Below are 18,009 nucleotides of genomic sequence, written 5' to 3'. Positions count from 1 at the left end.
CCATCAGTGTTCTCCTTGCTCTACATCCTTGCCAGCATGAGCTGTCACTTGTGCTATTGATCATAGCCATTCTGACAGGTGAAAGTGAGATCACGAGGTAGTTTTGACTTGCATTTCCATGATGGCTAAAGATGGTGAATTTTCCTTTTAGTGTTTTTCAGCCATTTGATATTCCTCTATTGAGAATTCTGTATTTAGATCATCCCCCATTTTAAATTGGATTACTTGGTTTGTTGATATCTAGTTTCTTGAAGTTTTTCCTTTATATATTGCATATTAGCCCTCTATCATACTTGACATTGTTATAAGCATTTTCCTATTCTGTAGGCTGCTGCTTTCTCTAAATGATGATGTCCTTTGCCTTACAGAAGCTTTTCAGTTTCATGAGGTTTCATTTATTAATTGTTGATTGATCTTAGTACTGCACTAATGGTGTTCTGTGCAGGAAGTCTTTTCTGCGCCAGTGCATTAAAGGCTATTCTCTACTTTTTTCTTCTCTCTGACTCAGGGTGTTTGCTTTTATATTGATGCCCTTGATCAACTTGGACTTGAGTTTTGTGCATGATCCATATCGGTTGATTGGTTGTTTTTGTTTTTGTTTTTTTGGTTTTTTTTGCATTTTTTCTACATGAAGCCATCCAGTTAGATCACTCCATTTCATGAAGATGTTTCTTTTTCTAGTGTGTATTTCTGGCTTCTTTATGAAAAAATCAAGTATCCATAGGTGTGTTGATTTATATCTGTGCCGTCAATTTGATTTCATTGATCAAAGTGTCTATTTTTGTGCTAATACTATGCTGTTTTCATGCCTTTTTGTAGTACAACTGGAAATCAGGGATGGTGATACCTCCCACAGCTATTTCAATATTTTAAATTGTTTTATATATCCTGGCATTTTTGTGTTTCCATTTAAAGTTGAGAATGTCCTTTCAAGGTCTGTAAAGAATTGTGTTGGAATTTTGGTGGGAATTGCATTGAATGTGCAAATTGCTTTTGGTAGGATGAACATTTTTACTGTTAATCTTACTGGTCCATGAGCATGGGAGAACTTCTAATATTTTTCTTCAGTGTCTTGAAGCTTTTATCATACAAGTCTTTAACTTGCTTGGTTAGAGTTATTCAAAGGCATTTTATAATATTTGAAGTTGTTATGAAAGGTCTTATTTCCATGAATTCTTTTTCAGTCCATTTGTCATTTTTATATACTGATTTTGTGAGCTAATTTTGTATCCAGCTACTGTGCTGAAAGTGTTTATTAACTATAGGATCTCTGAGTTCAATTTCCAGGGTCATTTATGTATATTATTGTATACTATGCAAATAAAAATATTTTAATTTCTTTCTTTGCATTTTATAAACACTTGATGTCTTTTGGTTTTCTTTTTTCTGTAGCTGAGAATTCAAGAACTATACTGAGTAAGTATAATAATAGGTATATAGAGATTGAAAACCTTGTTTTCTCCTGATTTCAATGGAATTGGCTTGTGTTTCTCTCATTTTTAGGTGATATTCATTATACGCTTCCTGTAAACTGTTTAATATGTTTAGATCATCTTTGTGCCCCTAATCTTTCCAAAAACTTTATATATATATATGTATACACACACACACACACACACACACACACACACACATATATATATATATATATATATATATATATATATATATATATATATATGTATATGTATATTTGACATCCTGGCCAAAGTTTCGCCTCCATCTTCTCTTTCCAGTCTTGTCCCTAACCAGTCCCCCATCTTTTACCACTTCTAATACATTCCTCTTCCATTTCTGTTCAAGAAAGTGTAAGTCTTTCATGAGTATCAACAAAACATGGCATATCAAATTGCAGTAAAACTAAGCATCTTCTCATGTATTAAGGCTGGGCAAGGTGACCCAGGATGAAGAGAATGGTCCCAAAAGCCATATGTAAAAGTGGCAGAGACAGTCCCTGGTCTCACTGTTAGAAATCCTCCACAAAGACCAATCTACACAACTAAAACACATATGAATAGGGCTTAGGTCAGTCCCAAGCAAACTTCCTGGCTGTTGGTTTAGCCTTTGTGAACCCCTACAAGCCTAGATTAGTTCATTCTGCGAGTTTTCTTGTAGTATCCTTACCCCCTCTGTCTCCTACAATCCTTTCTCCTCCTCTTCTGCAGTGGTCCTGGAAATCCACCTAATGTTTGCGTGTGGGTCTGCATCTGTTTCTGTCAGATGCTATTGGTATAGGAACAATCTGGTCACAGTAGATATCCAGTTCAGGCTACATATCTTCTATTGATAGATGTCAATCCTGAAATCTTCCTTGTAGATTCCTGGGTGATTCACTTGCTCCACGTTTTTACCTAAGCTGAAATACTTCCCCCTCTCCAGTAGTCTCTTTCAGTTCTCTCCCCCTCCACATCCCCAATCTGTTAGCTCATGCTCCCATCCTCACCTGCTCTCAGTCCACTCATGAAATCGCTTCTGTTTTGCCCTTCACAGGGAGATCTGTGTGTTTCCCCCAAGAAGCCTCCTTGTTACCCAGTCTTTCTGGGTCTGTGGCCTGTAACATTCTCATTCTTTATTTTACTGGTAGTATCCACTTATAATTGAATACATATCATGTTTATCTTTCTCAGTATGGGTTCCTCAACCAGAATGATATTTTCCAGTTCCATTATTTTGCCTTCAAATTTCTGGTTATCTTTGTTTAGTGAGTAATGCTCCATTCTGTAAAAGTACCACATTTTGTTTAACCAACTCTCAGGTGAGGGGCATGTAGGTTGTTTCCAGATTCCAGCTCTATGAATTAAGCTGCTATGAGCATAGTTGGGCAAGTGTCCTTGTGGTATGATTAAGTATCCTTGGGGGTGATGCCCAAAAAAGCAGCATAAGCTTCTTGTGATAGGTTGATTTCCAGTTTTCAGTACCATACTGACTTCCAATGTGGCTGTTCAAGTACGCCCTCCCACCAGCAATGGAGGAGTGTTGCTCGATTTCCATATTTTCTCCAGCGTGAGCTGTTTATTATGAAGAGTATTGGATTTTCACAAAGGCCTTTTCTGCATGTAGTAAGATGATCTTGTTTTTGTTTTATTGTTGTTGTTATTGCTGATTTTGTTTTTGTTTCATTCAGTTTTTTATATGGTGGATTACATTATGTTGAACCATCTCCGGACTGCTGAGCTGAATCAAACTTGATCATGATAATCAAGTTGGTGATCTTTTTGATGCATTCTTGGATTTAGTTTGCAAGTATTTTATTGAGTATTTTTTGCATTTATGTTCATAAGGAAATTTAGATTGTAATCTCTTTTTTTATTGAGAAAAAAAAATTTCCGCCTCCTCCCAGCCTCCCACTCCTCCGCCCGTCCCCCCACTCCTCTCCCTGTCCCCCCACTCCCCTCCCCGTCCCCCAACTCCTCTCCCCCTCCCTCTCAAGTCTGAAGAGCAGTCAGGGTTCCCTGCCCTGTGGAAAGTTCAAAGTCCCCCCCCCTCCATCCTGGTCTATGAAGGTGAACATCCAAACTGGCTAGGCTCCCACAAAGCCAGAACATGAAGTAGTATCAAAACCCAGTGCCATTGTCCTTGGTTTCTCAGCAGCCCTCATTGTCTGCCATATTCAGAGAGTCCCGTTGTTGGATCTCTATGTAGTTTGGTTATCAGGATGATTGTAACCTCATAAAATAAATTGGACAGAGCTCTTTCTGCTTGTGTTTTATAAACTAATTTGAGGAGTATTGATGATAACTCTTCTTTGAAAATCTAATAAAATTCTCTTATAATATCATCTGGCCATGAGATCTTTTTGGTTGAGAGACATGGCTGCTTCTGCTTCACTAGGCATTATAGGCCTAATGAAATTGGTTATTAGATCCTGATTTAACTTTGGTAAGTGGAACCTATTAAGAAAGCTATTTATTTTATTTGTTTTAGATTTTCCAATTTTGTTTCTTTTTTTTCCATTTTTTTATTGAGAAAAGGAGAAAAAAACAAGTTGCCACCTCCTCCCAGCCTCCCATTTCACTCCCCCTCCTCCCACCCTTCTCCCCCTCCTCCCACCCTTCTCCTCCTCCCCCCACACCTCTCCCCCTCCCTCTCCAGTCCAAAGAGCAGTCAGGGTTCCCTGACCTGTGGTAAGTCCTAGGTCCTCCCCTCTCCGTCCATTTCTAGGAAGGTGAACATCCAAACTGGCTAGGCTCCCACAAAGCCAGCACATTACGTAGGTTCAAAACCCCCTGCCATTGTCCTTGGCTTCTCATCAGCCCTCATTGTTCGCCATGCTCAGAGAGTCCAGTTTTATCCCATGATTTTTCAGTCACAGTCCAGCTGGCCTTGGTGAGCTCCCAATAGATCAGCTCCACTGTCTTAGTGGGTGGGTGCACCCCTCGTGGTCCCGACTTCTTTGCTCAGGTTCTCCCTCCTTCTGCTACTCATTGGGACCTTGGGAACTCAGTCCAGTGCTCCAGTGTGGGTCTCTGTCTCTATCTCCATCCATCACCAGATGAAGTTTCTATGATGATATGCAAGATATTCGTCAGTATTGCTATAGGATAGGGTCATTTCAGGTTCCCTATCCTCAGCTGCCCAAGGAACTAACTGGGGACCTTGGCTTGGGCATCTGGGAGCCACTCTAGGTTCAAGTCTCTTGCCAACTCTAAGGTGGCTCCCTTAACTAAGAATTGTGCCTCTGTGCTCCCCTATCCAACCTTCCTTTATCCCAATCCTCCTTTTTCCCCAAGTTCCCCCCATTCTCCCCTTCTCCCTTTTCTCTCCCCATCTCCCCTTACCCCAATCACACCCCACCCCCAAGATCTCAATTTTATCCCCGGCCATTTTGTCTACTTCCCATAGCCAAGAGGACAACTATATGTTTTTCCTTTGGTTCACCTTCTTACTTAGCTTCTTTAGGATCACCAATTGTAGTCTCCGTGACCCTTGTTTATTGCTAGAAACCAATTATGAGTGAGTACATCCCATATTCATCTTTTTGGGTCTGGGTTACCTCACTCAGGATAGTGTTTTTTATTTCCATCCATTTGCATGCAAAATTTGAGAAGTCATTGTTTTTTTCCGCAGCGTAGTACTCTAATGTGTAGATATTCCACACTTTCTTCCTCCATTCTTCCATTGAAGGGCATCTAGGTTGTTTCCAGGTTCTGGCTATGACAAATGCTCTTGTCATATTTTGTATACTAGAAATTTTTAAAGCATGTAAATCCTGGGTGTTTTGTTAAGGGTCTGTCTATCTAGCAGATTTTCCCAAAGTACCAACTCTTTGCTTCATTGTTTCCTTGTATTGTTCTCTTTCTTTCTATTTTATTGATTTCAGCCCTCACTTTAATTATTTCTTGACTTTGATTCTTCTTGGATGTGATTACTTTTTTTGTTCTAGAGCTGTCAAGCATGCTGTTAACTTACTAATACAGAGCTCTCCAGTTTTTTTTTATGTAGGCTTCTAGTGCTATGAACTTCTCTCTTAATTCTGCTTTAATTGTATTCCACATGTTTGGATATGTTATGCATTCATTTCCTTGAATTCTAGAAGTCTTTAACTTCTTTATTTCTTCCTTGACACAGTAGTCATTTGTAGGGTCAGGAGTCGCCATGATTCTCCTGCTTGAGACAGATGCAGGTTAAGATCTTCCCTGGTAAGCCAACTCGTGGGCTACACAGATTATTAGAAATGGGTTAGATCAATATGTAAGAGCTAGCCAATAAAAGACTGGAACTAATGGGCCAGGCAATGTTTAAAAGAATACAGTTTCCATGAAATTATTCCAGGTATAAAGCTAGCCTTGCAGGAGGCCGGGTGCCAGGAACGTAGCCTGCCACTCTTAATACTACAGTCATTCAGCTGTTCAGTTTTCATGAGTTTGTAGGGTTTCTGTTGCTGAAATCCATCTTTAATCCTTGGTGGTCTTATAGGATTAAGGAAGTTATTTCAATATTCTTCTATCTGTTGAGACTTGGTGTTCAAGTATGCGGTCAATTTTGAAGAAAGTTTTATGAAGTTCAAAAAAAGGTTTACTCTTTTTTGTTTATGTTAAATGTTTTGTAAAGGTCTGTTAGTCTATTTGGTTTATATTGTCTGTTAGTTCCAATATTTTTCCATTAAATTTTGTCTGGATGACCAGTCTATTGGTAAGAGTCGAGTATTGAGATCTCCTCATCAGTGTGTGAAGCTCTAATTTGGCTTTATCATGAAATATCTTATTTTCTCTGTGTATGGTGATTGAAAGTTTTGCTGGGTACTGTAATTAGGTCTAGCATTTGTGGTCTCTTAGAGTCTGTAGTATAGGACCATGTGAATTTTAGTGTTTCTATTGAAAAGTCAAGCGTAATTCTAATAGGTCTGCTTTTATTAAGTCACTTTTCCCCTTTGCAGAATTTAATAGGTTTTCTTTGTTCTCTATATTTAATGCTTTAATTATTATGTACTCAGGAGACTTTCTTTTCTATTCCATTCTATTTGGTGTTCTATAAGCTTCTTGCATTTTTATATTCATCTCCTTCTATAGATTTGTCTTCTATGATTATGTTGAAAATATTTTTGGGACTTTGAACTGGGTTACTTACCCTTCCTCTATTCCTATTATTTTCAGGTTTAAACTTTTCATAGTCTCCCAGATTTCATGTATGTTTTGTCAGGTGTTTTTTAGATTTAATATTTTCATAGACCAAAGTATTTATTATCTTCAAAGCTTTAATACCTTCAGTGCCTGCGATTCCCTCTTTTATCATGTATTTTCTATTTGTGATGCATGTTTCTGTGGTTCCTGCTTAAATCCCTAATTTTTTCAATTTCAGAATTCCATGAGTTTGTTTTTGCTTTAATTATTCTATTTCCAGTTTCAGGTCTTGAACAGTTTTATTCATTTCCTTCAACTGTTTGTATATTCTTGGATTTTTTTAAAGATATTTATTCATTTTCTCCAATTTTTTGTTTGTGTTTTCTGGGAATTCTTCAAGGAATTTATTTATTTCCTCTTTAGGGACCTCTCATTTACCATCTTCATGTACTTGTTTTTACGGTCCTTTTCTTGCTCTTCAGCTATGCTTCAAGTCTTGCTCTGGTATATCCTACCACAGAGTAGGGCTCTAGTGGAGGCATATTACTCTGGCTGTTCTTGACTGTGTACTGATGCTGGCATGTAGACATTGGGGTTTGGGATAATTATAGATCTAGGTGCTGTGTTCTGGATTTGTCTTTGTTGGATGGTCATTTTTGTTCCTTGGCTTTTGTTTCATTTCTGTATTTTCAGAAATTGTGTCTCCTAGTAGGAAATTTTCTGTGGACCTTGCAGTTAAAGTCACTTGGGTTTCCAGGTAAATTGTGTGTTTCTGGGTATCGGGAATTGAAACTTAGGAATGTTGATAGACTAGGGACCTGAAGGTGTTTATAAGAAGGAGAAGCACAGAATGTTCAACCAGGGTTGATTATTTTTGCTCCTTGAAGTGGGAGAAGACAGTGAAGAAAGGTCACTTCAAAGTGTCTGCTATAGCCCTGGGGATGAGAATGAACAGCTGGATCTAGAATAACTGAGGGAGAGGGGAAGATCTACAAGTAGCTTGCCTGCTTTCTTGGCAGTGGTGGTCTGTGGGGAGTGACTGCTGGAGCTGGGGGACTGGGATACAGCAACAAGTGAGAGTAGGGAGGTTAGAAGGAGAAGGCCTCTGTGATTCATAGGAGATATGAGCAGAGAGTGAAGGTAGGCTGGTGCAGATGTTCTATTGCAGAGGTAGGGAGAAGACTTGAGAGATTAGGTTGGAGGGGAGAAGGAAGGGGTGAAGGTCTTCAGTTCCCTTCCCTCTTTTCTTGCCTGAAGAGCTGGTGTGTTCCCAGAGAACGTCTACTGGTGTTTGTGGCTGGGATCACAGAATAGAATAACAGTAGGAAAAAGGGTGTTTGGGGGAGAAGATCTTTGTGGTCTGTTAGGAATGAGGTTAGAGAGGAATGGGAGAGAACCATGACAGGTTTTCTGCTAAGAGCTGAGAATAAGACTTGGGGGTATTGGATCAGGGGATGCAGAAGGGGATTGTGAATCCACGCTTATTCTTGGAAAGCAAGGGGGTCAGGCGGTGGTGGTGCACGCCTTTAATCCCAGCACTCGGGAGGCAGAGGCAGATGGATCTCTGGGAGTTCGAGGCCAGCCTGGTCTACAAGAGCTAGTTCCGAGACAGGCACCAAAGCTACAGAGAAACCCTGTCTTGAAAAAAAAAAAGAATTGAAACTTGGAAAGCAAGGGCTTCTTGCTGGGGTTTATATAGATTTAACGTCTGCTGTTCATTCATTCTAATGACATCGAATTCTTAATATTTCGAAGATAACAGTTGCTGTAGAATGACAATAAAAAACAAAAATGAGAGAATTATTTTCTGTTAGAACTTGCCTATATTTGTACAATTTCTTATTGGTAAGTATAATAATGCACACAGTCAGAGAACTATTCTTGGTTTTTACAATGCAAGGTAGTATTTGTAAACTAGATTATGAAAGGATAGGATCCATGCAGTCTGTAGTATCATTAGAGCAACTATTAGGATGGGTCTCCGGACTTTTGTTCTAAAAGGTGAAGAGTGAGCATGGGACATGTATCTTAGTATCAGAGTGCTTGTCTACCATCCACAATGGCCAAGAATGAGTTGTCAACTTTATAATGACAGTAATAATGGTGATGATGATGATTTTGACAACAGTATTAAAGCATTAATCCATTATGGTTAAAGATGAACATTACATATCAAGTATCATGTAATACATATATGCTATGTATAATATGTATAGAATGTAACTTGATATATATGATAATATTTTATAATATTCAGTTCACAGAGACTGTACTTCTAGTTATGGGTAAACACAAATAAGATATTGGGAAATATATTTGAAGTGTGAATAGGATGTAAATGGAACATTAGGTAGATATTTTTAAAGTCACTGAGCCTTGCAAGTTACTGAGTTTAAGCAAACAAGCTCCAATTCTTTCAGATCCAATTTCATCAAATCAAGTGAAAAGAAATCAGTTTTCTCTAAAGAACATGTGTTACAAGCTTTGTGGCTATTGCTTGCTTTGTGGTTACATTTTACATCAGTGAATGAAACAGTTCCTTTGTACTCACATGGTTGACTGTGGGAATTTGTCAGGGAATTTGGTAACTGTATGATTTTTTTGTTGATAATTGTTTTTATAACATTAGAAAATAGTTATCACTGAAAGTTGTTAAATTTTAATAAATCCATGCCTTACTTGTTTTTTTCTTCCAAGTGTACTTTTGTTAATGTTTAGAGTCCCTTCACAGAGGCAAATTGGAAATGTTCTCTTGTGTATATTACTGAGAAGAAGAATAATCAGCCCATAAATTTTAATTTTGATATGATTCAGTCAAGAAATATCAAAGATTTTTCTTCCAATAGCCCTCTGTCATACAGGATTTATTTGTTGATCTATTTATTTATTTATTTGCCCGGTTCCAAGACTGCTTCAAATACTGACAATTCAAAAGATTATATTTTTCCAAGAATTACTTTGTGTGTATCTCCTTTATAATGATGTTTCTGATTATGTTCAAAGGATGGAGAAATCAATTAAGAATTGAGTGGTAAGAGATATTATCAGTTTCTTTGGGGACAATATTTTTAGCCTTCCAGGTTCCTATCTGTATACATACATGTGCCTGTCTAGAAGAGTCAGCATTTTCTCTCATCTTTTACCTATTTTTACTGTTCTGTCTTAGCCTTTTACAAACATTATTATTCTCGCATATTTATGCGGTTCTTTTACCAGAGCTACTCATTAATTAGCAGGAAATGCCTTTGTCACAATGTGAAATATAAAATCAATAATTTATTTTTAAGGGTATCTTAGTGAAGATATTATAGATTTTAATATCAAAATTATAAGAATATTTATTGTGGTTTTTGGTAATTAATATTTATGATTATATATAATTTTCATACTAAATTCCCTTTTTCATTATAATTTCTCAGTCACATTTGATTACAGAATTTATTAATGTTTGATACTGATATTATGGTAATGTAGCCATTTATTCCTTTAATATTTCACCTTCTAACATCTAAAACCAGCAATTTAAAGGTACTTGGCAATTTTGAACCACATTTAAAACACTTAAATAGCTTCTCAGCCCTAAAATACAGTTGGAAGTGAGATCCCAAGTACAATTTAAATTGGACAATATGGAGTTATGGTTTAGTAAATAGCACAGTGATAAAGAGCTAGTTAATATGTGCCAAGCCCTGAGTTTGCATCCAAGCAAATATCAGTTCAATACAAAGCAGGTATTTTCGGAAAGCTGTGTAACAAAATGTAGAGCATGACTCATTAGGTTTGAAAGAAATAGAAGAATACACTAGAAGAGATTGCATTTTTACAATACTTAGAATTTGATATGGAAATAAATGCATTGTTAACAGAGAATAAATTTCAAAGACACTAAGATAAGAGAACCTAGCGATAACAAAAAGGTAAATGAAACTAGATCATTTCTTGAGAAATTCCTATATCAATATCCAGGTGCTGTTTCATATTTTAATAACTCTATTGAATGCTTCAAATAAACCATGCATGAAGAGATGTGTTCCACTCTCATTTTGCTTAGAGAATATCAAATATGCATGATAGCCACACTTCCCATATCATGCAACCTTATATTTGTTAGATTTAAAGTATGTGAATATCAAACAGTGCTAGACAGCACAAAACAGATAACTGAGTGTGGAAGGTATTTTTCCTAGAGCAAAACTAAGATGGTATTAAGCGGTGAAATTGCTACTTCTCAGTAAGTCCTAAAGAGAGGCCTGCTTATATCACAAATCACTACCATGTCATTTACACAAATATATATTTTGAATCCTCAAAATTGTTCATGAAATACAAAGTGTTAACTCTTTGCTTGTTAAAGGCTACAAATTAATCATGAGACCTTTACAACATGTTTTGACAATTTTTATTTAACAAATATTTATTTATTTATGTATATGGGTGCTTTGTCTGCATGTATGCACACCAGACGAGGATATCAAATACAGGTATCGGTGGTCATGAACAGTAATGTGAGTGCTAGGAATTAAAGTTGGGGCCTCTGGCAGAGTAGCAGTGTTCTTAACTGCTGTGCTATCGCTCGAGGGTCTTACAACAAGTTTTAAATGAATTTTCATACTAAGAGAAAGATCCAAATGTTAGTTTAGTTTGTGTTGAAATTTAGGCAATATTAATACCTGTAAAAATACTTAAATAGAAAAGTGAAGATTGTTACCAAATCCCACATCTTTAGACTTTTTAGGGAATTTAGATTTGTCTTGAATGCTAATCTCTTGAAACATCCTCCCTGACAAGTGATATTGGCCCTCTCCCCTGATTTTATAAGGTCAAGAGCAGTGAATTTAGAAACACCTGTTTTTTGGCAACAAATATGTTTGTGGAAAGGTCCAATAATTTAATTCCTGTGCAATTTCTATTGAGTAATAATATATACTATATTTGTACTAATATTTATTTTTACACAGAAAAAACTGTAAAGTGAAGTATGCTGAAATTATCAGAAGAACATAAATTGTTTTCATCATAAAAAATACTTTTATACATAAACACATTACATATGAGAACATAAAACATGTTACATATAAACATGTCTATAGAAATAAATATAATAGTTTAGTGACAAAATTTTATTTTCTTTTTTTTATTGCGAAAAGAAGAAAAAAAACATAAACAAAAAACAAGTTTCCACCTCCTCCCAGCCTCCCATTTCCCTTCCCCGCCTCCCACCCTTCTACCCCTCCTCCCACCCTTCTCCCCCTCCTCCCACCCTTCTCCCCCTCCTCCCACCCTTCTCCCCCTCCCCCCACTCCTCTCCCCCTCCCTCTCCAGTCCACAGAGCAGTCCGGGTTCCATGACCTGTGGTAAGTCCTAGGTCCTCTCCGTCCATATCTAGGAAGGTGAACATCCAAACTGGCTAGGCTCCCACAAAGCCAGCACATTAAGTAGGATCAAAACCCCCTGCCATTGTCCTTGGTGTCTCATCAGCCCTCCTTGTTTGCCATGTTCAGAGAGTCCGATTTTATCCCATGCTTTTTCGGTCACAGACCAGCTGGCCTTGGTGAGCTCCCCGTAGATCAGCTCCTCTGTCTCAGTGGGTGGATGCACGCCTCGTGGTCCTGAATACTTTGCTCATGTTCTCCCTCCTTCTGCTCCTCATTGGGACTTTGGGAGCTCAGTCCAGTGCTCCAGTGTGGGTCTCTGTCTCTATCTCCATCCATCACCAGATGAAGGTTCTATGATGATATGCAAGATATTCGTCAGTATTGCTCAAGGATAGGGTCATTTCAGGTTCCCTATTCTCAACTGCCCAAGGAACTAACTGGGGACCTCAGCTTGGGCACCTGGGAGCGCCTCTAGGGTCAGGTCTCTTGCCAACCGTAAAGTGGTTCCCTTAACTAAGAATTGTGGTTCCGTGCTCCCCTGTCCAACCTTCCTTTATCCCAATCCTCCTGCTTTCCCAAGGCCCGACCTCCTTCCCTTCTAACTTTTCTCTCCCCATCTCCCCTTACCCCCAACCCACCCCACCCCAAGATCCCAATTTTCTCCCCGGCAATTGGTTCTACTTCCCTTAGCCAAGAGGATAACTATATGTTTTTCCTTGGGTTCCCCTTCTTACTTAGCTTCTTTAGATTCACCTATTGTAGACTCCATGACCCTTATTTATGGCTAGAAACCAATTATGAGTGAGTACATCCCATGTTCATCTTTTTGGGTCTGGGATACCTCACTCAGGATAGTGTTTTCTATTTCCATCCATTTGCATGCAAAATTCGAGAAGTCATTGTTTTTTACCGCTGAGTAGTACTCTAATGTGTAGATATTCCATACTTTCTTCATCCATTCTTCCATTGAAGGGCATCTAGGTTGTTTCCAGGTTCTGGCTATTACAAATAATACTGCTATGAACATAGTTGAATAAATGCTTTTGTCATATGATAGGGCATTTCTTGGGTATATTCCCAAGAGTGGTATTGCTGGGTCCAGGGGTAGGTTGATCCCGAATTTCCTAAGAAACCGAAACACTGACTTCCATAGTGGTTGCACAAGATTGCATTCCCACCAGCAATGGATGAGGGTACCCCTTCCTCCACAACCTCTCCAGCAAAGGTTATCGTTGGTGTTTTTGACTTTAGCCATTCTGACAGGTGTAAGATGATATCTCAAAGTTGTTTTGATTTGCATTTCCCTGATTGCTAAGGAAGTTGAGCATGACCTTAAGTGTCTTTTGGCCATTTGAACTTCTTCTGTTGAGAATTCTCTGTTCAGATCAGTGCCCCAGTTTTTAATTGGGTTAATTAGCATTTTAAAGTCTAGTTTCTTGAGTTCTCTATATATTTTGGAGATCAGACCTTTGTCTGTTGCGGGGTTGGTGAAGATCTTCTCCCAGTCAGTAGGTTGCCTTTGTGTCTTAGTGACAGTGTCCTTTGCTTTGCAGAAGCTTCTCAGTTTTAGTAGGTCCCATTTATTCAATGATGCCCTTAATGTCTGTGCTTCTGGGGTTATACATAGGAAGCGATCTCCTGTGCCCATCTGTTGTAGGGTATTTCCCACTTTCTCTTCTATCCTTTTCAGTGTGTTCGGGCTGATATTGAGGTCTTTAATCCATTTGGACTTGAGTTTTGGGCACGGTGAAAGATGTGGGTCTATTTTCATTCTTCTACAGGTTGACATCCAGTTGTGCCAGCACCATTTGTTGAAGATGCTTTCTTTCTTCCATTGTATACTTTTAGCTCCTTTATCGAAAATGAGGTGTTCATAGGTTTGTGGGTTAAAATCCGGGTCTTCTATACGATTCCATTGGTCGACTTCTCTGTTTTTATGCCAGTACAACACTGTTTTCATTATTGTAGCTCTGTAATAGAGTTTGAAGTCAGGGATGGTAATGCCTCCAGAAGATCCTTTATTGTATAGGATTGTTTTGGCTATCCTGGGTTTTTTGTTTTTCCATATAAAGTTGATTATTGTCCTCTCCAGATCTGTGAAGAATTTTGATGGGATCTTGATGGGGATTGCATTGAATCTATAAATTGCCTTAGGTAGAATTGCCATTTTTACTATGTTGATCCTCCCAATCCAAGAGCAAGGTAGATCCATCCATTTTTTGGTATCCTCTTCAATTTCTTTCTTCAATGCCTTAAAGTTCTTGTCAAATAGATCTTTCACTTCCTTGGTTAGATTTACCCCTAGATATTTTATGCTGTTTGTGGCTATCGTGAATGGTGAAGCTTCTCTGATTTCCCTCTCTGCTTCCATATCCTTTGTGTATAAGAGGGCGACTGATTTTTTGGAGTTGATCTTGTATCCTGCCACATTACTAAAGCTGTTTATCAGCTGTGAAAGTTCTTTGGTGGAGTTTTTGGGGTCGCTTAAATACACTATCATATCATCTGCGAATAACGAAAGTTTAACTTCTTCCTTTCCAATTCGAATCCCCTTGATTCCATTATGTTGTCTTATTGCTATTGCTAGAACTTCAAGCACTATATTGAAGAGGTATGGGGAGAGTGGACAGCCTTGTCGTGTTCCTGAGTTAAGTGGGATGGCTTTGAGTTTCTCTCCGTTTAATTTGATGTTAGCTGTCGGCTTGCTGTATATAGCTTTTATTTTATTTAGGTATGACCCTTGTATCCCTAATCTCTCCAAGACTTTTAACATAAATGGATGTTGAATTTTGTCGAATGCTTTTTCAGCATCTAATGAGATGATCATATGGTTATTTTCCTTCAGTTTATTTATATGCTGGATTACATTGATAGATTTTCGTATGTTGAACCAGCCCTGCATCTCAGGAATGAAGCCTACTTGATCATAATGGATAATTTTCCTAATGTGTTCTTGGATTCGGTTTGCCAGTATTTTGTTGAGGATTTTTGCGTCGATGTTCATGAGTGAGATTGGCCTGTAATTCTCTTTCCTGGTTGAGTCTTTGTGTGGTTTTGGTATCAGAGTAACTGTAGCTTCATAAAAGGAATTAGGTAATGACCCTTCTGTTTCTATATTGTGCAATACATTAAGGAGTATGGATATTAGCTCTTCTTGGAAGTTCTGGTAGAATTCCGCATTGAAACCCTCTGGTCCTGGGCTTTTTTTAGTAGGGAGGTTTTTGATAACAGCTTCTAATTCTTCGCGACCAACAGGTCTGTTTAGATTGTTCACCTGGTCCTGGTGTAACTTTGGTATATGGTATTTATCTAAAAAAGTGTCCATTTCTTTTACATTTTCCAGTTTTGTGTTATACAGCCTTTTGTAATATGATCTGATGATTCTCTGAATTTCCTCTGTGTCTGTGGTGATGTCCCCCTTTTCATTTCTGATCATATTAATTTGCGTATTCTCTCTCTGCTGTTTGATTAGTTTGGCTAGGGGTTTATCAATCTTGTTGATTTTTTCCAGGAACCAGCTTTTTGTTTCATTGATTCTTTGTTTTGTTTTCTGTGTTTCTATTTTGTTGATTTCAGCCCTCAATTTGATTATTTCCAGTCTTCTACTCCTCCTAGGTGAGTCTGCTTCTTTTTTTTTTCTAGAGCTTTCAAGTGGGCTGTTAAGTCTCCAATATGTGCTTTCTCTGTTTTCTTTAAGTGGGCACTTAGTGCTATGAACTTTCCTCTCAGGACTGCTTTCATAGTGTCCCATAAGTTCGAGTATGTTGTTTCTTTATTTTCATTGAATTCAAGGAAGACTTTAATTTCTTTCTTTATTTCTTCCTTAATCCAGGTATGGTTCAGTAGTTGACTGTTCAGTTTCCATGAGTTTGTAGGCTTTCTGGGGGTAGCATTGTTGTTGAATTCTAACTTTAATCCATGGTGATCTGATAAGACACAGGTGGTTACTAATATTTTTTGTAACTGTGTAAGTTCGCTTGGTTACCAAGTATGTGGTCAATTTTTGACAAGGTTCCATGAGCTGCAGAGAAGAAGGTATATTCTTTCCTCTTTGGGTGGAATAATCTATAGATGGCTGTTAAGTCCATTTGCTTCATTACCTCCATTAATTCTCTAATTTCTCTGTTATGTTTCTGTCTGATTGACCTGTCCATTGGTGAGAGAGGAGTGTTGAAGTCTCCTACTATTAGTGTGTGCGGTTTGATGGCTGCCTTGAGTTTTAGTAATGTTTCTTTTACGTACGTGGGTGCTTTTATATTAGGGGCATAGATATTCAGGATTGAGACTTCTTCCTGATGAATTGTTCCTGTTATGAGTATAAAATGTCCCTCTCCATCTCTTCTGATTGATTTAAGTTTGAAGTCAACTTTGTTAGAAATTAGTATGGCCACACCTGCTTGTTTCTTAGGTCCATTTGCTTGATAAGCCTTTTCCCAGCCCTTTACTCTGAGTAGGTGCCTGTCTTTGTGGTTGAGGTGTGTTTCTTGTAGACAGCAGAATGTTGGATCCTGTTTTCTTATCCAATCTCTTAGCCTGTGCCTTTTTATAGGTGAGTTGAGTCCATTGATATTAAGTGATATTAATGACCAGTGGTTGTTAACTCCGGTCACTTTTTAAGTAGTAGGGTTTGTGTGTTTTCCTTCTTTGATTTGCGCTGGTGAAGAGTCTCTAGATGTCTGAGTTATTGTGGTCATTGTTGGACTACTTGGTTAGTGATTTTCCTTCTATTACTTTCTGTAAGGCTGGATTTGTGGCTTCGTATTGTTTAAATTTGTTTTTATCCTGGAAAATTTTGTTTTCTCCATTTATAGTGAATGAAAGTTTGGCTGGATATAGTAGTCTGGGCTTGCATCCATGGTCTCTTAGTTTTTGGAGAACATCTATCCAGGACCTTCTGGCTTTCATGGTTTCCATAGAGAAGTCAGGTGTAAGTCTGATAGGTTTACCTTTATAAGTAACTTGGCCTTTTTCCTTTGCGGCTCTTAATATTCTTTCTTTATTCTGTATATTTTGTGTTTTAATTATTATATGGCGAGGGGATGTTTTCTTTTGATCCAGCCTATTTGGTGTTCTGTATGCTTCTTGAACCTTCATAGGTACATCTGTCTTAATGTTGGGAAAGTTTTCTTCTATAATTTTATTAAGTATATTTTCTGTACCGTTGAGCTGCACTTCTTCTCCTTCTTCTACTCCAATTATTCTTAGGTTTGGTCTTTTTACTGTGTCCCATATTTCCTGAATGTTTTGTGATGAGATTTTGTTGGACTTGCTGTTTTCTTTGATCAGAGTGTTTATTTTCTCTATGTTATCCTCAGAATCTGAGATTCTTTCTTCTATCTCTTGTATTCTGCTGGTTATGTTTGATTCTGTAGTCTCTATTCGTTTACCTAGATTTTCCATGTCCAGTCGGCCCTCTGTTTGTGTTTTCTTCTTTGCCTCCCTTTCAGTTTTCAAGTCATGAACTGTTTCCTTTATCTGCTTGATTGTTTTTCCTTGGTTTCCTAGGGTATCATTCACTGATTTACTCAATTCCTCGAACTTTCTATTATACTTCTCATCCATTTCTATAAGGGCGTTTTTTATATGCTGTTTAAGGGTGTCAATCACTTTCATGAAGTCAGTTTTTTCTACTTCTTCTTGATTAAGGTGTTCATATCCTCCTGTTGTGGGGTCACTGGCTTCTGGTGGTTTCGTGTTGTTTTTCAGATTGTTGGGAGAATTCCTGCATTGGCGTCTGCCCATCTCTTCCTCCCAATACTCCCCTTTGGATCTTCTTTTATAGGATCAGGTCTTCTTGCCCACTGATGTACCTTCCCAGTGATGTCACTCCCCAGAGATGTTTCTCCACAATGATGTTTCACTCGGTGCCCAGAACGAAACTCCACGCTGCTTGGTTAGCTCGCGAACAAAGGGCCCACCCAGCTCGCTGTGGGCAGGCTATGGGAACAAAGGAGCTACCGGCCACCCCTATGTTCTCCGGGTTCAGATATGGTCCCAGCGCCCTAGCAGGCTGGGCAGGGAGGCGCTATGCCCCAAAGGAGGGAGGGAGACAGGGGGTGTGGGGATCTGGATGT

The sequence above is a fragment of the Microtus oregoni genome, unplaced genomic scaffold (genome assembly GCF_018167655.1).
Source record: "Microtus oregoni isolate MIOR12 unplaced genomic scaffold, Mior012 000079F_000, whole genome shotgun sequence".
Taxonomy (NCBI): Eukaryota; Metazoa; Chordata; class Mammalia; order Rodentia; family Cricetidae; genus Microtus; species Microtus oregoni.
Note: the sequence above shows the minus strand (reverse complement) of the source record.